At 40.1% G+C, this 22,403-nt stretch overlaps 2 long non-coding RNA genes across 7 annotated transcripts; one reads left to right on the top strand and one right to left on the bottom strand.

The window, feature by feature from the left end:
• Positions 1-87: 87 nt before the first annotated feature.
• On the bottom strand, positions 88-21,303 carry LOC129392319 (uncharacterized). Its single transcript, XR_008618038.1, has 4 exons — positions 20,808-21,303; positions 9,447-9,663; positions 1,171-1,349; positions 88-151 (listed from the first exon to the last, which is right to left on the bottom strand). It is a non-coding gene; the product is annotated as an uncharacterized lncRNA (long non-coding RNA).
• Positions 11,988-20,456, top strand: LOC114486705 (uncharacterized). Of its 6 annotated transcripts, none has more exons than XR_008618041.1 (6): positions 11,988-12,259; positions 12,384-12,583; positions 12,798-12,894; positions 12,973-13,085; positions 15,025-15,116; positions 15,966-20,456. It is a non-coding gene; the product is annotated as an uncharacterized lncRNA (long non-coding RNA). The 6 variants fall into 6 exon arrangements; XR_003680891.2 differs by having other exon boundaries at positions 15,662-20,456; XR_008618040.1 differs by adding an exon at positions 14,442-14,566 and having other exon boundaries at positions 15,025-20,456.
• Positions 21,304-22,403: the final 1,100 nt, after the last annotated feature.

Genomic DNA, 22,403 nt, shown 5'->3' with positions numbered 1-22,403 from the left:
AAGTCCTCAGAGCGGTGTCCTGCGGGAACAGCACGCATTTGGAAGCCTCACAACATGTCCCGAGATTATCTCCTCACCTATTTGTCCTTCAGTTTCCTCATTTCCCTCAGTTTTCCCCTTCTAACATGGAGATAATGGTCTTGCCCGGGTGCTGTAGAAGTAAGAGTCAGAAAAAAATATATAGATAGACGCACAGTGCTTCGTATACAGTAGGAAATTAATAAACGGCAGCTCTTGCTATTACATTCCCTTCAATGCCTGGTGAAGAGTACTATACCAAGTAAGTGTTCGATCAATGTTCCATAAATTCATTATGGAATGAGTGAATGAATGAATTTAAAACCCAAAACCAAGATGGTTTATGCGTACCTTGTTTGGAATTATCTATTGCCTGATCACAACAGACTTTATTTAATAAGCCTTCTTTTTTAACTTTAACAGTGGCTTTTTTGGAGGAAACTTTTTGGCAATCACTTTGATATTGGCCCAGGATCCCCAGACTCAGATATTTCCTGATAAGCTTGAGGCAGGAGCTTGTTCAGTGTTCTTTCCTCTGCATAGTGGGGCAAAGAGAGGAAGAGCTCATGCCCACAGCTACCCTTCACAGCTTTAAGGCTCCTCCAGAAACTCAGGCTAAAGGGAGCAAGGGGAGACGGGGTAAGTCAGAGAGCAGTTTTAAAAATGGAAGAAATAGAAGAGGCTGGTGCCTGCAAGGGGCCGGACCTTCAAGATAAAGGGGAGCAAATGCTGTATGGAAGCACAAAGAGGATTGTACTGGAAGGAATGTATTTAATTTATAGATCATGGATATTACCGTAAGTAATGAGAAAAGAGTAGAATGTCCTAATGTATTAAAACCCAGGCTGTAAAAATGTCAGTCCCAGGGCTTAATGCTCTTGTCCAATTCAAAAAACCTTTTTAAACATCTACAGTGTGTCAAGGACCATGGTGTTCTCTAGCTTAGACCTATTGCATCAGACATTCACTTGTTTTATTTGGGGATATGATTTGACCCAAGTTATATTTGAATCTATGTGATAGTCACGTTATAATAGTCAAATGTGCAAAGTTTAAGAGAAACATTATCAGGACAAAAATATATCAAATTTCATCTTATAAACATAACATTTTGTAAAAATCTTATAAAAATCATTTTCCTGATGTTATTACATCACAATATTGAGCAGTTTATACTCCAAATTAATCAGCATTAATCCACTAGAATGTAAACTCCATGAGGACTGGGATATTTTTTTTTTCTTTAATCCTGCATTCTCTCCTTCAAGAATGATGTAGTAGGCACTTGAAATTTCATTTCACCAATGATAAATCCAAAAAATGCAAGTTTCCTATAAAACAGAATTTAGAAGAGAAATAATAAAGCAGTGGAAGGAAAAAGATAATTCAAAGAGAAATTAGCTCATATATATACATATACATAACTTCTAAAATAACTTTTTGAATATTCAGATATCATCATGTTGGAGTTATGATTATGCAAATACTATCAGAAGCCAAAGATCCTAAACACTAACTTCAAGAGATCTTAACACATTGACATACCAGCACCTCAACACTCATACCTAATTCTTGATTATTTCCTCGCTAAGAGAAAAATGCAGTATTCTAAAAAAAAAAAAAAAAATCAGTATATTATCTTTTGTAACGCTGTGAACAGGAATTAAAGATTATGAGGAAAAATTGTGTTACCACCATGTACAATGTGAGATATAGTTTTTTATTTCTTTCCAGCAAGTACATTCCAAGAGGTATTAAATCTTGGAAAGCTGATGCATGAGACTAAAATAGAATAGAATGCCATGAGGAAAACATCAGGAAAATTCTTGACATTTGCCCTCTCGTATTTTTGGTGATCATGTTGTGACATCAAATTTCGCCCTGACATTAGTGGAGAAAACGGTTTCATCAAGCCAACATTGTTACTTTTCAATTGTTAGTAATTCCTCTACATTAAATGCTCTTCTTTTCTCTTCATCCTTCCCACAAAAATATTCCCTTTTCAGCCTTTATGTTCTTTTTCCCTTTACTAACTGTAAGATTTATAGTAAGAATTATTTTAAGATAAACCCTGTTGCTTTGCAGACTTTGGGAAGTCTGGAGGTGAGATATGGAAATGACTTTCCACTTGGACAAATTGTCATATTCAAGTGTTTATAAGTGTACAAATTGTCTCAAATTACAAGTCATTCATGTTCTAGTGACTCATTTTGGGGTTTTTGTTTAACCTCAGGTACAACTGTTTTAATTAACTCTATCCTCAATTCTTGGCACATTCATGATCAGTCTGTATGGTTCTTGTCTTATTCTAAGTTCTCCCCTTCATTGCTCCCGTCATATTCCTTTCACTCTATAAGATCCTCTTTATGTGTTTAATACATGCCGTAGATAAGTCTATATTCTTAAAAAAGAGTGTGTCTTGTGCATACATGTGTTATTCTAATACAGAAACTGTATTATGCTACTTCTTATTTTCACAGAGAGTGTCAAGGATTGATCTTAACAAAACTATTGGGGGGAAATCTACATCATTAGTTTCATTTTGTTTAGTTTTTAGAAATGGTCATCTCTTTATTGACGAATAATTGTCAAATATAATTATACATATTTAATGTACAATGTGATGGTGTGATATACATTGTGGAGTAGTTACCAAGATCAAGATGATTAGCACATATATCACCTCATAGAGGTAACTCATTTGTGTGTGTGTGTGTGTGTGTGTGTGTGTGTGTGTGTGTGTGGTGAGAATGCTTAAAATCTACTCTCAGCAACTTCCAAGTGTACAATACCAGACTGTGCATTTGATCCTCAGAACTTACTCTTCTTATAACTGAAAGTTGACCCACTTTGACTGGCATCTCCTCAATCCCCCTCCTCCTAGCTCCTGGAAATCACTATTCTATTCGCTGTTTCTCTATGGAATCAACTTTTTTTTTATTCCATGTATAAGTGTTACCATACAGTGTATAGTACTTTTCTTTCTCTGGCTTATTTCACTTAACATAAGGCCCTGGATTTTCATCCATGTTGTCGCAAATGGCAGGATTTCCTTTTTTTATGGCTGAATGATATTCCATTGTATATTCATTGTAATACATACATACATATACAGATATATAACATTTTTGTTATTCATTCATCCATCGAAGGATACTTAGGTTGCTTCCATATCTTTGCTATTGTGAGTAATGCTGTGATGAACATGGTAATGCAGATATCTCTTTGAGATACTGATTTTATTTCCTTTGGATATATACCCAGAAGTGGCATTGCTGGATCATATGGCAGCTCTATTTTTAATTTTTTAAGGAATCACCACACTGTTTTCCATAATGACTGTACCCATTTACATTCCCACCAAAAAGTGTATGCGTTCCCTTTTCTCCACATCCTCACCATTTGTTATCTCTTACCTTTTTGGTAAGAGTCATCCTAATAGGTATGAGGTGATAATCTCATTGTGGTTTTGATTTGCATTTCCTGATGATTAGTGATGTTGAGCATCTTTTCATATACCTATTGGCCAGTTGTATGTTTTCTTTGGGAAAAAAAATGTCTATTCAGGTCCTTTGTCCATTTTTTAATTGGATTATTTGCTTTTTCCTGTTAAGTTGTATGAGTTCTTATATATCTTAAATATTAACCCCTTATCAGATATATGGTTTACAGGTATTTTCTCCCATTCCATAGGTTGCCTTTTCAATTTATTGATTGTTTCCTTTGCTGTGTAGAAGCTCTTTACTTTGATGTAGTTCCACTTGTTTATTTTAGGTTTTGTTGCTTGTGCTTTGGTGTCTTATCCAAGAATCATTGCCAAGACCAATGTCATGGAGCTTTTTCCCTGTTTTCTTCTAGGAGTTTTATGGTTTCAGGTCTTACATTTAAGTCTTTAATCCATTTCAAGTCACTATTTGTGAGTGGTGTAAGATAGAGGTCCAATTTCATTCTTTTGCATGTGGATATCCAGTTTTCCCAACACCATGTATTGAAGAAACTCTCCATTCTTGGTGCCCTTGTCAAAGATTAGTTGACCACATATGCATGGGTTTATTTCTAGGTTCTTAAATCTGATCCACTGATCTATATGCTTGCTTTTATGCCAGAACCATACTATTTTGATTACTATAGCTTTTAATATAGTTTGAAATCAGAAGTATAATGCCTCCAGCTTTGTTCTTCTTTCTCAGGATTGTTTTGGCTATTAGGGGTCTTTTGTGGTTTCATACAATTTTAGGACAGTTTTTTTCTATTTCTGTGAAAAATGCCATTGGAATTTTGATAGGCAGTGCATTATATCTATAGATTGCTTTGGGTAGTATGGACATCTTAACAACGTTAATTCTTCTAATCCAAGAATATGGGATATCTTTTCCATTTATTTGTGTCTTCTTCCACTTCTTTCATCAATGTCATAGTTTTTAGTGTACTGGTCTTTCACCTCCTTGGCTATATTTATTCCTAAGTATTTTATTGTTTTTGATACCATTGTAAACGGGATTGCTTTCTTAATTTCTCTTCAGATAGTTCATTGTTAGTGTAAAGAAACATAACTTATTTTTGTTTGTCGATTTTATATCCTGCAACTTTACCGAATTCATGTACAGTTCTAACAATTTTTCAGAGAGCCTTTAGGGTTTGCTATATATGAGATCATGTCATCTGCGAACAGAGATAATTTTACTTCCTCCTTTCCTATTTGGATGCCTTTTATTTCTTTTCCTGCCTTTTCCTTGTGAGAGTGGCCATCTGCTGTTCCTGATCTTAGGGGGGAAGTCTTTTTAACTTTACAATGTTGAGTATGATGCTAGCTGTGGACTTGTCATATATAGCCTTTATTATGTCACCACAGTGACAGTTTCAACCCTGGGGAAGACACAACAGTGGGTACTCTGGGCAGCTCCATTAGCTGGGTTTGGTGCTGGTGAAGACTGCGGGGGTCCTCAGTAGCAAAGCCTGCAAACGTCCACAGCAATGAGGCTTGCTGGGTTTCTACTGCTGTCCCTTGCCCCTTGGGGTAAAATCCCTCCAAGGGGATCCCGCTCAGTGCCAAGCTGCTTTGGACTGGGGGATGGGTGAAACAGGTAAAATGCTTCCTACTCTTTTCCATGTGGCCATCCTCCATTTTTGAGCCCCGCAGAGTCTCTACTGCTTCTTCATTACAGTCCAGAGCTTTCTCAGAGCTATTTTCATCCGTTTGTAGTTGCTTATTTATTGTTTTGTTGTTTTTGTTGAGCAGGCAAGCGTTGAGACCTCCTAGCCTGCCATGTTGCTGGCCTACATCATTACTTTTGAATGCCACATAGTATTCTACCATATTTTACTTGTTCACTCCTCCAGTTTCTTTATTTTTTTTTTTTTTTGGCCTCCCTGTGCAGCTAGCAGGATCTCAGTTACCCGACCAGGGATCGAACCCTGGCCACTGCAGTGACAGTGCCAAATCCCCAGTCACCAGGCCACCAGGGAACTCCCATTCTCCTAGTTTTGGATACCTGTGTCCGTTCTCTGCTACCAGAAACTGCTCTGATGAAGATCTTCATCTGTGTCCCCTTTTGGACTTATATTAGAGTTTCCCTGGGGCATATTTTGCTGCATCAACACGTATATGTGTTTTTACTTTACTTATTATGGCCAGATTACAGCAGAATGGCAGCATCAATTTATACTCCCTCCAGCTCTACATGAGGGTTTCCTTTAGGAACTTCTTTACAGTAAAAATTCCATATGTTTCTAGTGGCTATTTGGTATGTCTCCATTACCAAAGAGGAGGGCCAAACCAGTTTCCTCAGATCTTTCATAACTTCAGAGTCTGCTTTCTAGATGAAAAGAGAGTTTGAACAAAAGTCCTGGGCCAGACATTTAATTGTCTGAATTAAGTCACCTACTTCTTACTGTCTAAACACTGTGGCCAAAGGAATCACATGTGAGAACTGAATAATTGATTACCCTGAGTAAAATCCTAGGGTTCTTACCAAACGAGGGAGGAACGGATGCTGGGTGGCCAAAAACAACACATGCTTACTGAAGAGCCTTGTGGTTAGGGAATATGACCAACCCATAATCCTAACCCTAGCCATAACTTCTCTGAGCAATTTCCAATATGTCTCAGTTTTCTGTTTCTACATAAAGGATCACCTCAAAATATAATGGCTTAAAACAGCAACCATTTATTTACTCATGATTCTGCAAATGAGTTCAGCCGGGTGGTTCTGGGATTTTTCTCATTTATGATTTCTCACGTGGCTACAATCATCTGGTAGTTTATCAAGGGCTGGAAGATCCAAGAGGGCCTCACTCACATGCCTGGAGATTAGCTGGGGCTGCTGGCTGTTAAGTCTCAGTTCTCATCCATGCAACCTCTCCAACAAGATGGCCTAGCTTTCTTACACTTTCTTACAGGTGATCCAAGAATACAAGCCCCAGTACAAAAGCACATATCAAGTCTCTGGCTTGACATTTGCTGATGTCTCATTGGCCAGAGCATGTCACATGGCCAAGGCCAGAGTCAGTGTGGGAAGGCGATACATAAAGGAGTGAGTACCAGATGCATGATTCATTGGCAGCCATTAAAATAAGAATCTACCATGCTAGAGGACAGAAAATTCCACAACATACTACCCTAAAATGGTGAGTTTTACTGAGAGTCACCTAGGGAAGAGGTATGACTCCCTGGCCAAAAACTGAAACCAAGTAGGACAAGCCCAGAGAAAAATTTGTCTCTTCTGGCTTGAGCCAGCCTGGGAGACTGAGGGAGAACTGAGGTGATGGTTTCTAAGATGAAAACTCCCCATGGATTCTGGAGAGGAGCTCAAGGTACAGACAAAATACAGGCAATGTGGCTTTGGATTTTTTCCAGTTCTTCAAAGCTGAAGGACATCTATTGAATATAGCTTCTGAGCCATGGATGCCATCTATGGCAATGGCAGACAGAGCTATTGTCCATCCAATGTCTATTCTCCCCTTTGTCCTTAGAACCCCACTTTATTCAAGGAAACAATCTTCTCTGCTGATAAACTATTATTATTATTATTTTTTTTGTTGTTGTTGTTGTTGTTGTTGTATGCGGGCCTCCCTCTGTTGTGGCCTCTCCCGTTGCGGGGCACAGGCTCCGGACGCGCAGGCTCAGCGGCCATGGCTCACGGGCCCAGCCGCTCCGCGGCACGTGGGATCCTCCCAGACCGGGGCGCGAACCCGGTTCCCCTGCATCGGCAGGCGGACGCGCAACCACTGCGCCACCAGGGAAGCCCAGGAGGGCTCTTTTTAAAGGGAGGGCATACACTAAGGCCCTTGGTCCTTTCTATTCTTCCTTCCTGGTATATGTACATGATGGCTGGAGCTCCAGCAATCATATCAGACTATAAAATGACCTTGAAAATAGAGCCCTCATGTTAAGGATGGTGGAATAGAAAAATCAGTGTCTGAGTCCCCTATGATAGCTCTGCAGGCTTCTTTTACAAGAGTGAATGAATTCATATTTTTATGCCATTCTTTGTTTGAGTTTTTGGTCAATACACATGAACCTAGTCCTAACTAGTACATCAAGGTAGGTTGAATAACTTGTATTATGTAAATTGGGCTGTTGTGGTTTCTTGAAACTTGGCATTTACTTTCCTTTTGTTCTTTCCTATTATACAGAAAAGTCTTTTGAAGACTTTCCTCACTGGTGGGTCTATAGAACCCTCAGATGCTCTGTGAGATGGACCTGAGTCAGTCCATTTATTACCTGGTCTCCCATTTGCCCCCACTATAAAAGTGGTTCACAAAAATGTTTTAGTTCCCTGGATAGCAATGTTAAATTGTACCCCAGGTCCAACAGTCCTTGTAATGTTTAGGTATTGCCTTTTCCCCAGTGATTGGTTATCTGCGTAAATGCCATAGGTGTCCTTGGGAAAGGACTAGGGGGATTGTTACCATATACACTTGCCATGGTATTGCAGGGTCCTTCCTCCTGGAGATATGGCCTCTCCCTTAATTCAGGGGTTCTAGGTCTTAAAACAGCTCGGGGTCTGGAAACTGAGCAAGGGATCATGACTTTTTGGTCTGGCTGCATTCAGCCTTTTTATCATCCATACTTGATTTCTCTTGATTGCATAAATTAAGCAATACCCTTATTGCCTGCCTCCTGCCTTGCTCCTAGGGAAGACATCTTCTATTAACCAACTCTGAGCCTTCTTAGAGGTCAAACCCACTCACCCCATGCCCCTCTGATTTTGTAGCCTCATTTCTTCTGATGATTAAAGACCAACAGGACTTTATTATTTTAGAATCCTATTATCCCCTTGTTACCAGGAAGCTCAGTTCTATATCAACATCTCCTATCATCAAGGACAAATACCAGTGAGCATTTCAGTGGATCTGGTGCCCTCTCACCAGAGCATTTTTTTAATACATTGATAAATAGACTGTTCTCTGGGCCCTTTCCCAGAACATAATCAGCTAATGGGCTCGCTGACCTTAGATTGTATACCTATTCTAGCATGACCTCTTCTCTGAAACTTCTGATCTGTTTTTCACTGCCTACCACAGTAGCTCTGGAATTTCTATTTCGCTTGGTGTGAGCCTTCCCTTTCTTTTCAGGGTCATTGCCAATATTATTAAATCATGTATCATGGAAGCGTGCTCCTGTGATAAACTCCTTTATTATGTTCTAACTTCCCTTCATGCAGCACCCTCAGGACCCAGTTCCATACACATCCTCCCAGGAGCAGCTACCATGTTGGTAAGTTCTTGCACTTCCTTCCAGGTAGAGTTGCTATCCTTCCTTAGCAGGCCAGCACTTCCACAGATGAGTTTTATTGTGATTTCACCCTAATTATTGACCTGGTAGCCAGGATATGAGATGGGTGTGGATCCCAAGGGGACTTCTTATTGTGTTGCGTGGCAGAGGCTTCCAAGTTGTTTTCAAGCAAGGGGTGGGAGGGAAGGTCCTTTAACAGGGAGTAGTGTGCCCTTTCTGCAGCCATAGGAAGTTCTGATTTCCCCATTTCATGTCATAGGCTACTACTCTTTCCCAGTCAGGGCCATGGCCTTGGTATCACAGACTTTCTAATGTTAAAAATTCAACCACCTCTGGAGCACTAGTATTCTTATATGCACTATGCCTGAGCCCTTTGATTTTTCTGCCTTCCAACTGCAGGAGGCATCTGCTTATATGCTGCCCCAAAGGCCTTCTGTCTTTCATACTTAACCTTTAATTAATAATTAATATCCCTCAGTTTTCATTGTCTTACTCTATTTGATTAATTTTCCCCAGGAATAGCCATCCAATTCCACAGTTCTTATAATTACTACTTCCACCAAACTTCTCAGACACCTGTGGTATTGCCCCTACCTCTGCATTCCTCTCCACAATCCACCCATAAATTTCTTTCCATTGGTATCCCATCCCAGTACACCAGCCATGACAGTTTTAATGAATGCATTGTTACAAGCCTGGGGTGATCCGTGTTCCACTTGCCACCAGTGATGCTCTCCTCAATGCCAGTCAGCTGGAGATGATCCTGCTCCAAAATCTCACTGTAGGGTTGGCTTCCTCATACCACACCTGGCACCAACTCTCATAGAAGTGGTTCTCTGGGAAACACCCTCTAAGAGAAGACTTGTATGCAGGAAATTTACTGGTAAATGTTTTCATGATGAGAACATCTGTGAGAGAGTGAAGCAGGAGAATTAGGCAGAGAGAGGGGTTGAGTTGCAATACAATCCCACCAAGAGTTCTGGAGCTAGGATGCCCAAGTTTGAAGCAAGGTATTCAGCTTCACCTTGAAGTCTGACCCCTACGAGATGCATGACCTTGGAAGAGGTGGCTTTCTTCAGCTTATAAAGGCAATTCCTGGAGAGCAACTCAGCTGACAGTCCTCAGCTACCAACATTCCCAGCAGCTGATGGAATGAGTGTGTCTCTGCCCTAAAACGGAGATCTGGAAAGCACAGCACACATTCACCATAGCCAGGGAGACACCGCAAGTGAAATGGTCTCTTCAATATCAACAAGAATGAATGAATCCAATGAGTTAGAGATGTACTGCTTCTGGAGACCCAGAAGCAGTACTTAGCAATCCAAGGTAAAGTAGAAAAACATGATTACTATTCTACAGAACTGGGACTAGGGGGAGGCAATCAAGACACACTGGACACAAAATTTAAGGAGACATTCACTCTCAAGGTTGTGCCAGTGAAGGGCTTAGCACTCATGTTACCCCCAAGAGTGAGTGCCTCCTTTAATTTTGTATCCTAGGCACCTTGCTTGCCTTACCTTCCTCCCCTTCCTGCTATTATAGACAGTAAAGTCATCATTGTAATTAAAATGTTCTGATCCATGTGAAACTTTGGTGACTTTTAATTTATTATTTGGTCCCTAGAATAAAAATACAAAGTTAAACTGCTAAGGTCCTACTTGACTTGAATAAAAAAACACAAAGTCCTAAGAGTAACTACGCTTTGAAAAATTTTCAGTCCTGAATCCATTCACAGAGTTGGTGAAGAAAAGTCTGGGTTCCATTGAGGAAAGAAGGAACCTGAAGTAACACCACAGGTGGGTACTGTGACTCTTCTTCCAACTCTTCTCCAAAGGGACCTTTAGATATTAATCAGTATAACCATGCACTAGGAAAAAAGGGAAATACCCAAAATTTTGGAAAACTATTGTTACACTGAATCAAGGGTAATTCTAACTCCCAGAGCTCCCAGATATCACTACAGTCTACCAATCACAGTAGAGATAATAAAGGACACATGATATGCTGACTTTTTCTTTAACTTTATCCACCTCACCAGAGGTCCAATGGGACTGCCATACTATCCATGATTACCAAAAATATAGATATCCTCAGCAACTCAAGAATACTTTCATTGCCTTCTAACTCATAGAGTAAGGACTATTTTAGTAGACAAGACCAAGTGGAAACTCAAAGATTTCCCCTCCTTTCTAAAATTGAAAACCAAAAGCAATTCTGCATTTCTGAGAAATTACCAAGATTGGGGGCAACATGAAATAATTTTTATATGTGAGGGAAGAGGATGATTCCTATCACATGTCCATTTATATGTCCAATTTGGCTGGAATGAAAAGCCAATTTGGCTGTCATTTTCCCATTTCTTGGGAAAATGACAGTGAATTATTTGATGTTCAATCTGGTAGAGACAGCATTTGTAGTCATCTAAACAGATGTGGGCAAACCAAACAGCCCCCTCGAAACTGTTATGCAACTACTGACTTAACAAGTTATTTCTCCAACCCAGGATTTAGAAAATTTGCCAATAAAGATGGTAAATATTTCAGACTTTGCTGGCCATATAGTATGTCTCAACTACTCCACTCTGTCCTTGTAGCATGAAAGTAGCCATAGAGGATCCATAAATGAATGCAGATCACTGTGTTCCGATAAAACTTGATTTACAAGAACAGAAAGCTGTAATTTGCTGACACCAGCTCTAGCCTAATAAATTAAAAACCCCAGATCGAGTTTCTTTGACCTGGCAGGGAAAGCAGTATACTTTTATGACAGCACCTCAGGTGTATTTCAACTCACTAGCTTGAAACATAATTAGTTTTGCAGGGACCTTGACTGTCTTAATATCTCATAGGTCATCACACTGATCAAGTACTTTTGTAACATATTAAGTGTATCTGGAAACATAAAATGACAAGTACTATTCAGACCATTTAAAATATATGCTTAGGTGAAGACAGAAGATAGAGACCATGAAAATACATGTATTTGCACTGTAAAATAAAGGACAAATTTATGCATCTTATACTCCATACCCTTAAGAAAGAAAGATACATTTCACTTGCTGGGACTCTTTGAATTTTGGAGGCACTGTATACTGTGTTTGGGTTTGCTACAGTGACCCAGCTAAACTGAAAGACTGCTAGCTTTAAGTGGGGACCAAAGCAAAAGCAAGCTCTCCAACAAGTCTACGCTGAAGTATAAGAAGTTTGCTACTTGTCATTATGATGTAGGAGATCCTTGAAGTGTCTGTGGAAGATGGAGATACTGTCTAGATACAAGCTTCATTAGAAGCATCACAACAGCTGGCCTTGGAGTTAGAGTAAGTAAATACTCTCCTTGTGAGGAGCATCCCTTGGCTTGCTGCTGGACCCTGAAGAAGACAGAATGTCTGACCATGGACCACCGAGTGACCATGTGACCTGAGCTGTCCATCCTGAACTGAGTTTTATCTAACCCCTTCACATAAAGCCAAACATGCCCAGCAGTTCCCCACATCAAATGGAAGAAGTATGTATAAGTTCAGGCCCACCAGATACTGGAGGGTCATGGGGAAGATTTTTACTCTCTCTGAATAAATACTACTCATTCCATACTCATACTCCTTCCTTAATTTACACCTTTGGCCTCATAGGAAATGTATTCCAGCCAACTCACTGGTGAAGGGGAGAAAAAACAAGCCTGGTTTAAGGATAATGCTGCAAAGTATATTAGCATCAGCTAGAAGCAGACTCTGAAGTTACAGCTCGCATCTCACCCACCTGCAAGTGGCCTCGAAGAGACAGTGGAAAAGATTTTACCTGTCTACTTTACCTTGAAGGAGATATGACCTGAGTAAGAATATTTGATTTATGTATATGGGAGAGACTGTTAATTGCCTTTCAAGATCCACTGTCCCCTTCAGTCTTAGTGATTTTAGCTAGGCACATTGCTTGATGTAGACATGTGATTAATGATGAGATGTAAACAGCAATGTCATGTGTCATTTCCAGAGAGGTTTATGAAAGAAATCAGAGTTTGCTATCCACCCCCTTCCTCCTTTCTCCAGTTAGAAGGAAACATGATGTCTAGAGCTCAAGAAGCTATCTTGGATCAAGGGATGAGGATCACACCTAAAGAAGAAGAGGCAGTGATAGCCCTGAATGGTACAGCTGAAGACTTCTCTAGGTAATAAACTTCTTTCTTGCTTAAGCCACTACATTGAGTTTCTCTGTGATATGCAGATGAACTTAATCCAGACTCACATGATGGAAAAAGATTAATGGAATGACTCCATGGTCAGAGCTCTGGTCGGAAGAAGATTTGAAGATTGCAGACAAAGAGATGTAGGGATAAGGTATGTTGATAGACATTTTGAATGGGCCTAGAGTGTGAGAATATTTGTGTTCCATGTCAATGCTCAGCAGAAATTTCCTACCCTGGAGGAGGGCCTTAGTTATTCAGGTGGGAAAGATGACCTTGTCTAGCAACTTCCTTCCCCAGCCACTCCATTGCTGTTCAAAGGACTCATAAACAAACTGTCCATGCTGTCAGGAGCAGAGGCTATGCATCACCTCCACAAAATAGACTTTGCCTTGGCAAAACTGGCTTAGCTGCTGCTACTGTGAGTACCCAGTTTGACAACAGCAGGAACCAACCCTGAGATAACCATTCTCTGGGTGAAACATCCACCTCTCTGAGGGGAAGCTAACTACAACTGAATCCCTTCCTCTGGGTAGCAATGTAATATTTTCACTGAAATGTATACTTATTCTGTATTTCGATTGATTTCCTTATCACAATGCTTCTGCCAGCTCCATCATCTATGGAGTTGCTGTCACGGTATCCCACACACCATTACTTATGACCAAGGAATTAACTTTACAATGAAAAAAGATAGGTAATAATCTCATTCCCATGAGATCTGCAGGTTTTATCACGTACTCGCTATCTGTCAGAAGCAGCTAGTTTTAAAGAACGTAGGAACAACTTCTTTAAGGTTCAATCCATATACGTTGCTGTTGCTTCCACAGCCAGAATACATGGCTCTAGGAATGAAGGGACAGATATGGGATTGTCACATTTCATTACTACTCCTAATGACCCACTTTCAAATTTTATGCTGCCATCTCTGTGACTCTGGGTTCTGCTGATTTTGAACCCAGGAAGGAATGATTTCACAATTGACAATGGCTACTTGGGATCTGTGTACCAATGAGTAAATAAGCAAAAAATAGGCTGAGTCCTAAGTTGGTCCTATATTGTCTAGAAGGGTTAATCCTAACTATTAAGGGGAACTAGGTGTGCCGAAACACAGAAATATGAATGGAATTAAAGGTCTCCCATAAGGTCCTCCTCACATGAAAATACCAGTGATAAGCAGACAGGGCTGGCTACTAGAACCCCTAGAACACAGGCAGTATATCTGAGCCAAGGAATCAGACTCCAGTGGATTAAAGGTTTTGGGGTCAAGTCATCAGGTGAAGAACACTAACAAGCTGAGATACCGGCTGAAGTCGAAGGATCCATGGCATGGCGAGGTCCCTAAACCCACTTATAGCCTCCTGATTTGGTACAGATTTGAGGGTTCTAACTCTACTCTTGTTTCCATCCTCATTCTATCCCATGTATGTTTGTATATTTTACCTACTTTCTCTTTTTCTCTCTGTTTGCTCCACTGTCACATTGATAACTTTACAATGTGGTCCATCAGCTGTGGACTATTGAGATGGGATCACCACAGAATTAGAGAAATAATGGACCCTATCGAGAAATCCTGATCCAGAATCTGGTTACTATCACCAATGTGATTGGAGTTGTTCTTCCTCAGGAGACAGAGTGAGTGCCTTTTTAGGCATATGAGGAAAAACTTATCATATTAGGTGATTTTCTTGTTTGACTGTGAGGTATGGGGATACTCTTGAGGGTGAAAATCAAGAGGCCAAAGTGATGGCTGCAATGAATATTTATCAGGCTTTTCTTCCCTTAGCCTCCCCAACCTTCACCCCTCCCGATTTTAGGGTGATATGGGTGAGGTTCAGTGCTCTGCCTCCTGCTGTGGAAATCAGGTCATTTTTCATTTATTACAGAATGTAAGTTCATGCATCTATTTTTCAGCATATATCAAAAGTGTTAGGTACTGCTAATAAATTAAGAGGAAAGGTCTCTACTACTGGGGTCTTCTATTTTAAGACCTAAAGATGGGCTTGGAACAGTCATAGAACGAATCCCAAGTAAATTATTAACATGTCAGATTTTTAGAAGAATTCAGCCAGTCCCATCTTTTCATTTCACAGACGAAGGAGAGCCTAGAAAGTTCGGTGAATGGCCAGTGCCACCAAATGAAGCCAAGCCAAGAAGCAAGGCATCACGACTCTATCATCCCTCAGTAGGATATGTCTTATTGTGTTATCATACATTGTTATTAAGAACTTTGGAGATTTTTGTTCTGAGCCTGAAGTGTGTGGAGGTGTTACTCGGTGATTGTTTAGTATTTGACCTAATTTTCTAAATTTTCTATATTCAGCCTTTTATCAAGTAAGTCTTTTTTTTAAATCTACACATCTTATTTTTCAGGAATAATGGTTTTAATTGGGTTATATTTCTATTTGGTTTATCCTCCTAATGAATCACTCATTCTTAAAAGTTCCTGTGTTTCCTAGTGTCATCATGAGTAGACACTCTTCTATTTCTCAACGAGAGTTATTTTTAAGCTGCCAGAGCCACGAAGATCAAACGGAGGCTTTGGCTGACACATCTTTTACATGACTAGTTACTGGACTTTGGGGAAAGATTCACATTGTGTAAAATTTGCATTTGGGAAGCCGTAGACATATTTTCGTCATGGAAAATCCAGGGGGCCTCTTGTTTCATTCAGCTATTCAAAGATGATGAAGCAAAATAATAGATTGTTTTCTCCTTCTTTTGAACAAGGAAGAACCATGAAGACCCAGTTAAAAAACAAGAAAAATAAAAAACAAATTGCAATATCCAAAAGGCATTCTGTATCATGGAAGAAACTTTGCCCACACAGTGTGCAGAGCCTCAGGGCTTGGGCAACCCTAAAACCTCAGATGCACACTGACCCCGCCTGGACGTTGCTGTAAACTGGGAAAGCGCACTGTAAACTGGGAAAGAGCATAGGCATAGAATTGGGACCCCAGGCAGCTTTGGAATGTTTATGGTTAAGAAGAGAAAGAAGGCGTTCTAAAATGTACCCGGGATTTGTGTTAATCAGGTATGGTGAAGTGACAACTGCCTTTGAAAGAAGAGTTTATTGCTTACATTTCCCAAGACAAGGAGGCTTGACACACCACGCAGGGCCGCGTCGGGAAGCACCGAAGTCGCTGGTCAGGAGGCAGAAGGAGAGAAGGAAAAAGTATGGCCAGAGACTTTATTGTGGTTTCTGAGGGAAGGAATGGGTGAGGCAGGGTTGGCAAGTTTGAACAAGCGTGGAATTGAATCATTTGAATAATTTGTTGGGCTATGGGCTGTTGGAGTGGTCTCCAGTTGTCCAGTATCTGATTTTGAGGGCAAGGAAACTGGTTTGGTGTGTGAGTTAAACAAAGGAGGTGGCCAGGGACAGGGTCTTCGGATGGGTTAGTGTTCATACGAAAGTTAAGCTCATGGAAAAGTTGTTTGCTATCTCTAGGAAGCAGCTCTTCCTCGAGGGGCAATCTCTCCTAAGCCAGCAAGGGCTGCCAGAGATGTCAAAGCAAATAAAGATCATGATTAATACAAAAGGCAACTATTAGGCCAGTTGTTCTTTGGTGGAGTTAACCCAAAACAAATTATCATTGTAGAACTGCTCTTTGATATTCATTAAGTCTTACGGAAAAAAAAAAAAGAGGAAATCTATACAATCTCTGGATTTTATATGTGGTTCTGTTCCAAACATTGATCAATGCTGGTAGAATATATTACTGAACTAATCACCTAAATCACAGAAGTATAATTAAGTTCAGGAGGTTTTACATTATCGTAAGGATAGATGGATGCTTTAGCCTCCTCCTCCCCAATTTAGAATGTATATATGGATCGAGAGGCAGACATTGGAATGAGGCTGCCACCAACCAAGGAACGCCTGGAACCACCAGGGCTATAAAAGGCAGAGAAGGATCCTCTCCCTACAGCCTTCAGAGGGAGCATGGTCCTGCTGACACTTTGATTTTGGACTTCTAGCCTCCTGAACTGTGAGAGAATAAATTTCTGTGTCTTAAGCCAAAAAAAAAAAAAAACTGTACATATTTCTTTCTGCATTAATATTTTTTATTTAAAGGTATATTACTTTTCCAATAGCAGTTTTCCTTCTTTTCTAGGCTGTGGTTTAGCTGAATAGAATAAAAATTAAAATGTGTTTATCAGCAAAGCCTATCAGAGTAGCTAGAAATTGAAAACAATCTAAATACCCAAAGCTAAGAGATTAAGTAAATCATGAGATATCCATACAATGAAACAGGTATTTAAAATAATGTTGCTGGGCTTCCCTGGTGGCGCAGTGGTTGAGAGTCCGCCTGCTGATGCAGGGGACACAGGGTCGTGCCCCGGTCCAGGAAGATCCCACATGCCGCGGAGCGGCTGGGCCCGTGAGCCATGGCCGCTGAGCCTGCGCATCCGGAACCGGTGCTCCGCAACGGGAGAGGCCACAACAGTGAGAGGCCCGCGTACCGCAAAAAAAAATAAAATAAAATAAAATAATGTTGCTGAAGAACACTGAATATTTTCAATGTACTTAATGAAAAATGTAAGTTACAAAATTCTGTGTTCTATGTGATCTGCTTTTCTGAAAAAAAAAAAAAGTATTTACATGCATTAAAAAAAAAAAGGCTGGAGGATACACAGAATATGCACCAAGATGGGATCCACCATAGATATGGGCTGTGAGATTATAGTTGATTTATTTTCTTCTTTCTCCATATTTATATTCTTAAAATTTCTATAATAAGTATGTATTATTTTATAAAAATGAGAAAATAATGGGAAAAGATGAGGCGATAAAAATACTTATTTTTGTTGTTATTTTATTACACTGGAGTTTCTTTTCCCAAAGAAATTTTCTCCTACTGCTGGTTCTGCTGGGTCACAAGGCTCCAGTGGCAGGGCAGCCAGGGTCAGCTGGGGTCGGAGCCTAGACCTTCTGCAGAGCCATTTCTTATTCCTGGTCCCATTCAAAACTGTTGCCCTATGGGATATGCCTCCAAAATCCACAGAAGCTCACCAGTTCTTATTGGGGAGCAAGGCGTGGTGCAACAACACGTCTCTCACTGTAGAAAGAACATCCCCAAATACCCAGATCACTGGACTCTAGAAATTCACCAAGATGGCAAAGCCCTAATCTTTCTCAGGGTTTATTTTTCATGCTGGGGCATGCAAAGGCATCAAAAGAATTTTCTACTTCCTGATCACCAAGTCCCATTAGCATAATTCCAACTACTATGGGAATATCAAAATGACCACTATTTCTCCAAACTATACTGTGATAGCAAGAGAACTGACATATACGGGATGGGATATATATTCCAAACACCTTGGACAATACACCATGCTGCCGTACCATGGCTGAGTCTAGCCAGCACGTGAAATCTGGAATCCTGTAAGAATGCTCCAATGTAATAAATTCAGGCCAAAAGAGCCTTAAATGTTGTCTTATTTGGTCTAACACCTTTAGAATCCACTCTCATGTGTGTTCCTCAGACTCTTGCCAAGCCTGATCAGTGACATCTTGTAACTCTGTATAAACTCTCTCTTCCAAGACTGGCCTTTGTGCATCTCCTTCAGGGCTCTGTTGGATTTTAACTCTTGTTACAGGCCTCAAGGCAATAAGTGGTAACATTAGTTTGGGAGGCAAGCACCAGATGTTTCCATTTTAAAGGCTTTTAGCAGAGGAAGGCTTGTTCCCTCGGAGAGGGGTGAGGTTTTCTCTGCTGGCAAGGGAGTCGAGGGGAATTTACAGGTTCCAAGTTCTCAGCCTTGTCCTAATGTCTTCAAGCCGTGGCTCCTGTACCACTCGAGCCGCACCAGTGCCCTTACCCTAGGCTAAGAAGCCTAGCAATTTAAGCCTTTAATTGACTTACAACTCTTCATCCTTTACCCCTCAGCTGTATCAACCCTGAAGTTAGAAGGGATGGAGAATTCCTTCAAAGCTGTGTGGAGGCCTTCTGGTTCCCTATGAGTATTCTTAAGTCTATGATCATAGCTTTTCATTTCTTTCGTACTGTCTAGGGTTCTCAGAAGCCAAGTGACTCCACAGTCTTTACAAACACTACTGTCACTATAGCAACTAAGTCCCACGGCCACTTGATCTCCCCATGCCTTTCCTGCCACCTGCACTTCACTCCTGGATACCACGCAGCGAAGACTGGAATAGTCACGATGCCACTCCAGGCCACGGACTACCCACGGCCCATACTCCCCTGGCCCCTGTCAAGGAAGTAATCTCTGTGCTTCTTGAACATACGCACAACCCAATCCCAAAATCTGTTTCAAGGATCTGTTTTCTATGTATAAAGTGAACGAATATAAATTTTAACTGGGTTTGTCCCTTAGTTCAATAATCCCACATAGAACGCCAGAATTAAACACAGATGGCAACTGTCCCGCCATCTTACATGGGCTGGATCATATTACATCACTTTTCAGTCTAAAATCTCGAATCTGTCATTCCCCGGCTAATGTCTCTTCTCTCTCCATGCTCACTTGACTATTAATTAAGCATTTCCTTGGGGGTACTTAATTCCTTGCTTTCTACCTGAAATAGAATATCAGTGTGCTGCTTCAAACAAAGTCAATGCTTTTTCCAAGAAGAATATGAGTGGATTTAATTTCTTTTGTTATTTTTGCAGCCCCAGCATGTAGCTCAACTGTGGCCTCATCAAACGACCTCTTATGATATCAAAATTATCATAAAAATAATCTTTATGTTTTGAATGTTTACTATATGGTTTATATACCTTGTCTCATTTAATCTTCACATCAATTCCATGTGGTATACACCATTTTAATCCCCCATTTATCCATGAAGAAACTGAGGCTTAGAGAGTTTAACATAAGTAACATGCTCAAGGTCACACAGCTGGTAAGTGAAAGAACCAGCTCTTTGACACTAAAGCCACAAGCCTCCATGGCTTCTTTCAGTAGTGTTTATAGAATGAATAGCCAGATGAGGAGCCCCAGTAACTGTTATCCATAGCATTTCCACATTATTTTACTGACCCCGAACAAAAATGGAATTATCACTAACCCTTTATATCCGACTTCACTCTTACATCCCCATCAATGGTTGCTTGTTAAAGAGAAACCAACTCTGGCTAAATTTACCAAAAATAAAGGGATTTGTTGAAAGGTCAGGTTAGTCCACAGAATTTAAGCAACAGCTGACCAGCAAATCTTGGAAAGGACAGAATCCAGGCAAAGCCAGGGAATAAGGTAACAGGAAGTAGTAGACAGACTCTTGGGGCCTCCACCATTGGGATGAATCAGCTTCAACTATTTTCAGTCCTTGTGTCACTCTGCTTCAAGCCTCAAATTCCAGGAAGAGTATGACTGACATCATCTGGATCTTCTGTCCAGCCCTACGCCAGGGGATGGGGGTGGAGGAAGGATGGGGCACTGTGATTGGCAGCTCCACCAAGACTGCATTCCAGAAAGGAAAACAGGGGAAGTAACCAAAAGAAGGCTTCGCGGGTGCTAGACAAGCGAATGCAAAAGGTCTGCTGCAATGACTTCAACACATCTATGATCAGAGAGAAAGATTTATACTCTTGAAAATATTCAGAGAAATGCACAAAGAGGCAATTGATAAAGAAAGAGTCCGAAACATTTAGAGCACTGTTTCTCAGAAGGATCACTTTAAAAAAAATACATAAAAGATTATAAAACAAACACCCTCATGGATCATCCAGTGTTGTCTTCAATTACCTTTTTACTGCAATGTTACTTAGATGTGTACCAATATAAAACTGGGGGTAAAAATCTTTGGATTTATAGCACTTATAAAATTATAAAGCCATAACAAGGTTTAACACAACAAGCCACTCAATTCAAACAAAATGACAAAACCAGTATAATTCAAATTACTTACCTAAGTTTAACTTGACAGGTGATATTTTTCTGGAACTGAGCTGCGACTCCCGACGTGAACATAGTACTGATGGCTATACTGCGGGCATCCCGGAGCTCAGCATTGCTATGCCACTGCGTGCTTTATGATGACTCAATTCCCCCAACATTTATCCCTTCAATCCACTGGAAAACCTTGCGACAGCTGGGCCAGTTCATTACTTTGCCTTCGTTTGGTGTGAAAATATCTGTGCTCTCTTCCTGTTAGTCCATGATAATTAGAGTGGTCTTACTTGCTGTTAATGAATTGAAAACCCAAATGCAAATAGAGGCATAAAAATTCTTGGCACTTCTCAGTTATGAGCTGGTCACTCAGATGATCATAACTGAATGCTGATATGAAATTTTTGAGATACCTTAGAAATATAAATGCGACTTTTAAACTATCTAATGGAGGATCTGAGACTATGTCCTTGGAACCCCAGGAATCATGACCCCCAGTTTGAGAAAAAGTAGTTTAGAGCAATGGCATCACCCTTAGTATAAGTTTGTACCCTCCTAAGATAAACCCTTTGAAGGGTATGACAATGATTTGCTGCTATAAATTCCTAGATAGGTATTTGGTGTAAAATTTCCACATGCATTCTGATAGTTCTCAGGCCCTTGATATTCTGCAAATGTATTTTAAAAAGAAGAATACCTTACAGCCTTCTGATAATCTCTATTAAGTAGGTGAAAGCTCTAATTTCCATGAATATATTAATATATATTTGTCAAATTGTATAAAAAAGCATGTAAATTGAGTTCATGAGTACAGTTTAAGATTCAAACCATTCTTCTAGTTATGAAATTGCTAATAATCAGCTATTCTCCTGAGTAAATGCACATGTGGAGAATTTCTCTGACTAGTGATTGTGAAACACAGTACTTGATTTTGAAATATTTCTCATCCAGTAAGATTAAATGACATTCTGCTCTATTTAGAAAGATCAACTCAACATAACCAAATTTTTTTTCATAATATTCTTCTTTTCATCTTGTTTATGGTTTCCTTTGTTGTGCAAAAGCTTTTAAGTTTCATTAGGTCCCACTTGTTTATTTTTGTTCTTATTTCCATTGCTCTAGGAGCTGGGTCAAAAAGGATCTTGCTGTGATTTATGTCATAGAGTGTTCTGCCTTTGTTTTCCTCTAAGAGTTTGATAGTGTCTGGCCTTGCATTTAGGTCTTTAATCCATTTTGAGTTTATTTTTGTGTATGGTGTTAAGGAGTGTTCTAATTTCATCCTTTTACATGCAGCTCTCCAGTTTACCCAGCACCACTTATTGAAGAGACTGTCTTTTCGCCATTGTATAGTCTTGCCTCCTTTATCAAAGATAAGATGACCATATGTGCATGGATTTATCTCTGGGCTTTCGGTCCTGTTCATATGTGTGTGGGTTTATCTCTGGGCTTTCTATCCTGTTCCATTGATCTATATTTCTGTTTTTGTGCCAGTACCATACTGTCTTGATTACTGTAGCTTTGTAGTATAGTCTGAAGTCAGGGAGCCTGATTCCTCCAGCTCCATTTTTCGTTCTCAAGATTGCTTTGGCTATTCGGGGTCTTTTGTGTTTCCATA

The sequence above is a fragment of the Physeter macrocephalus genome, chromosome 8, assembly GCF_002837175.3.
Source record: "Physeter macrocephalus isolate SW-GA chromosome 8, ASM283717v5, whole genome shotgun sequence".
NCBI lineage: Eukaryota > Metazoa > Chordata > Mammalia > Artiodactyla > Physeteridae > Physeter > Physeter macrocephalus.
This window is presented reverse-complemented; position numbering and strand designations above follow the sequence as displayed.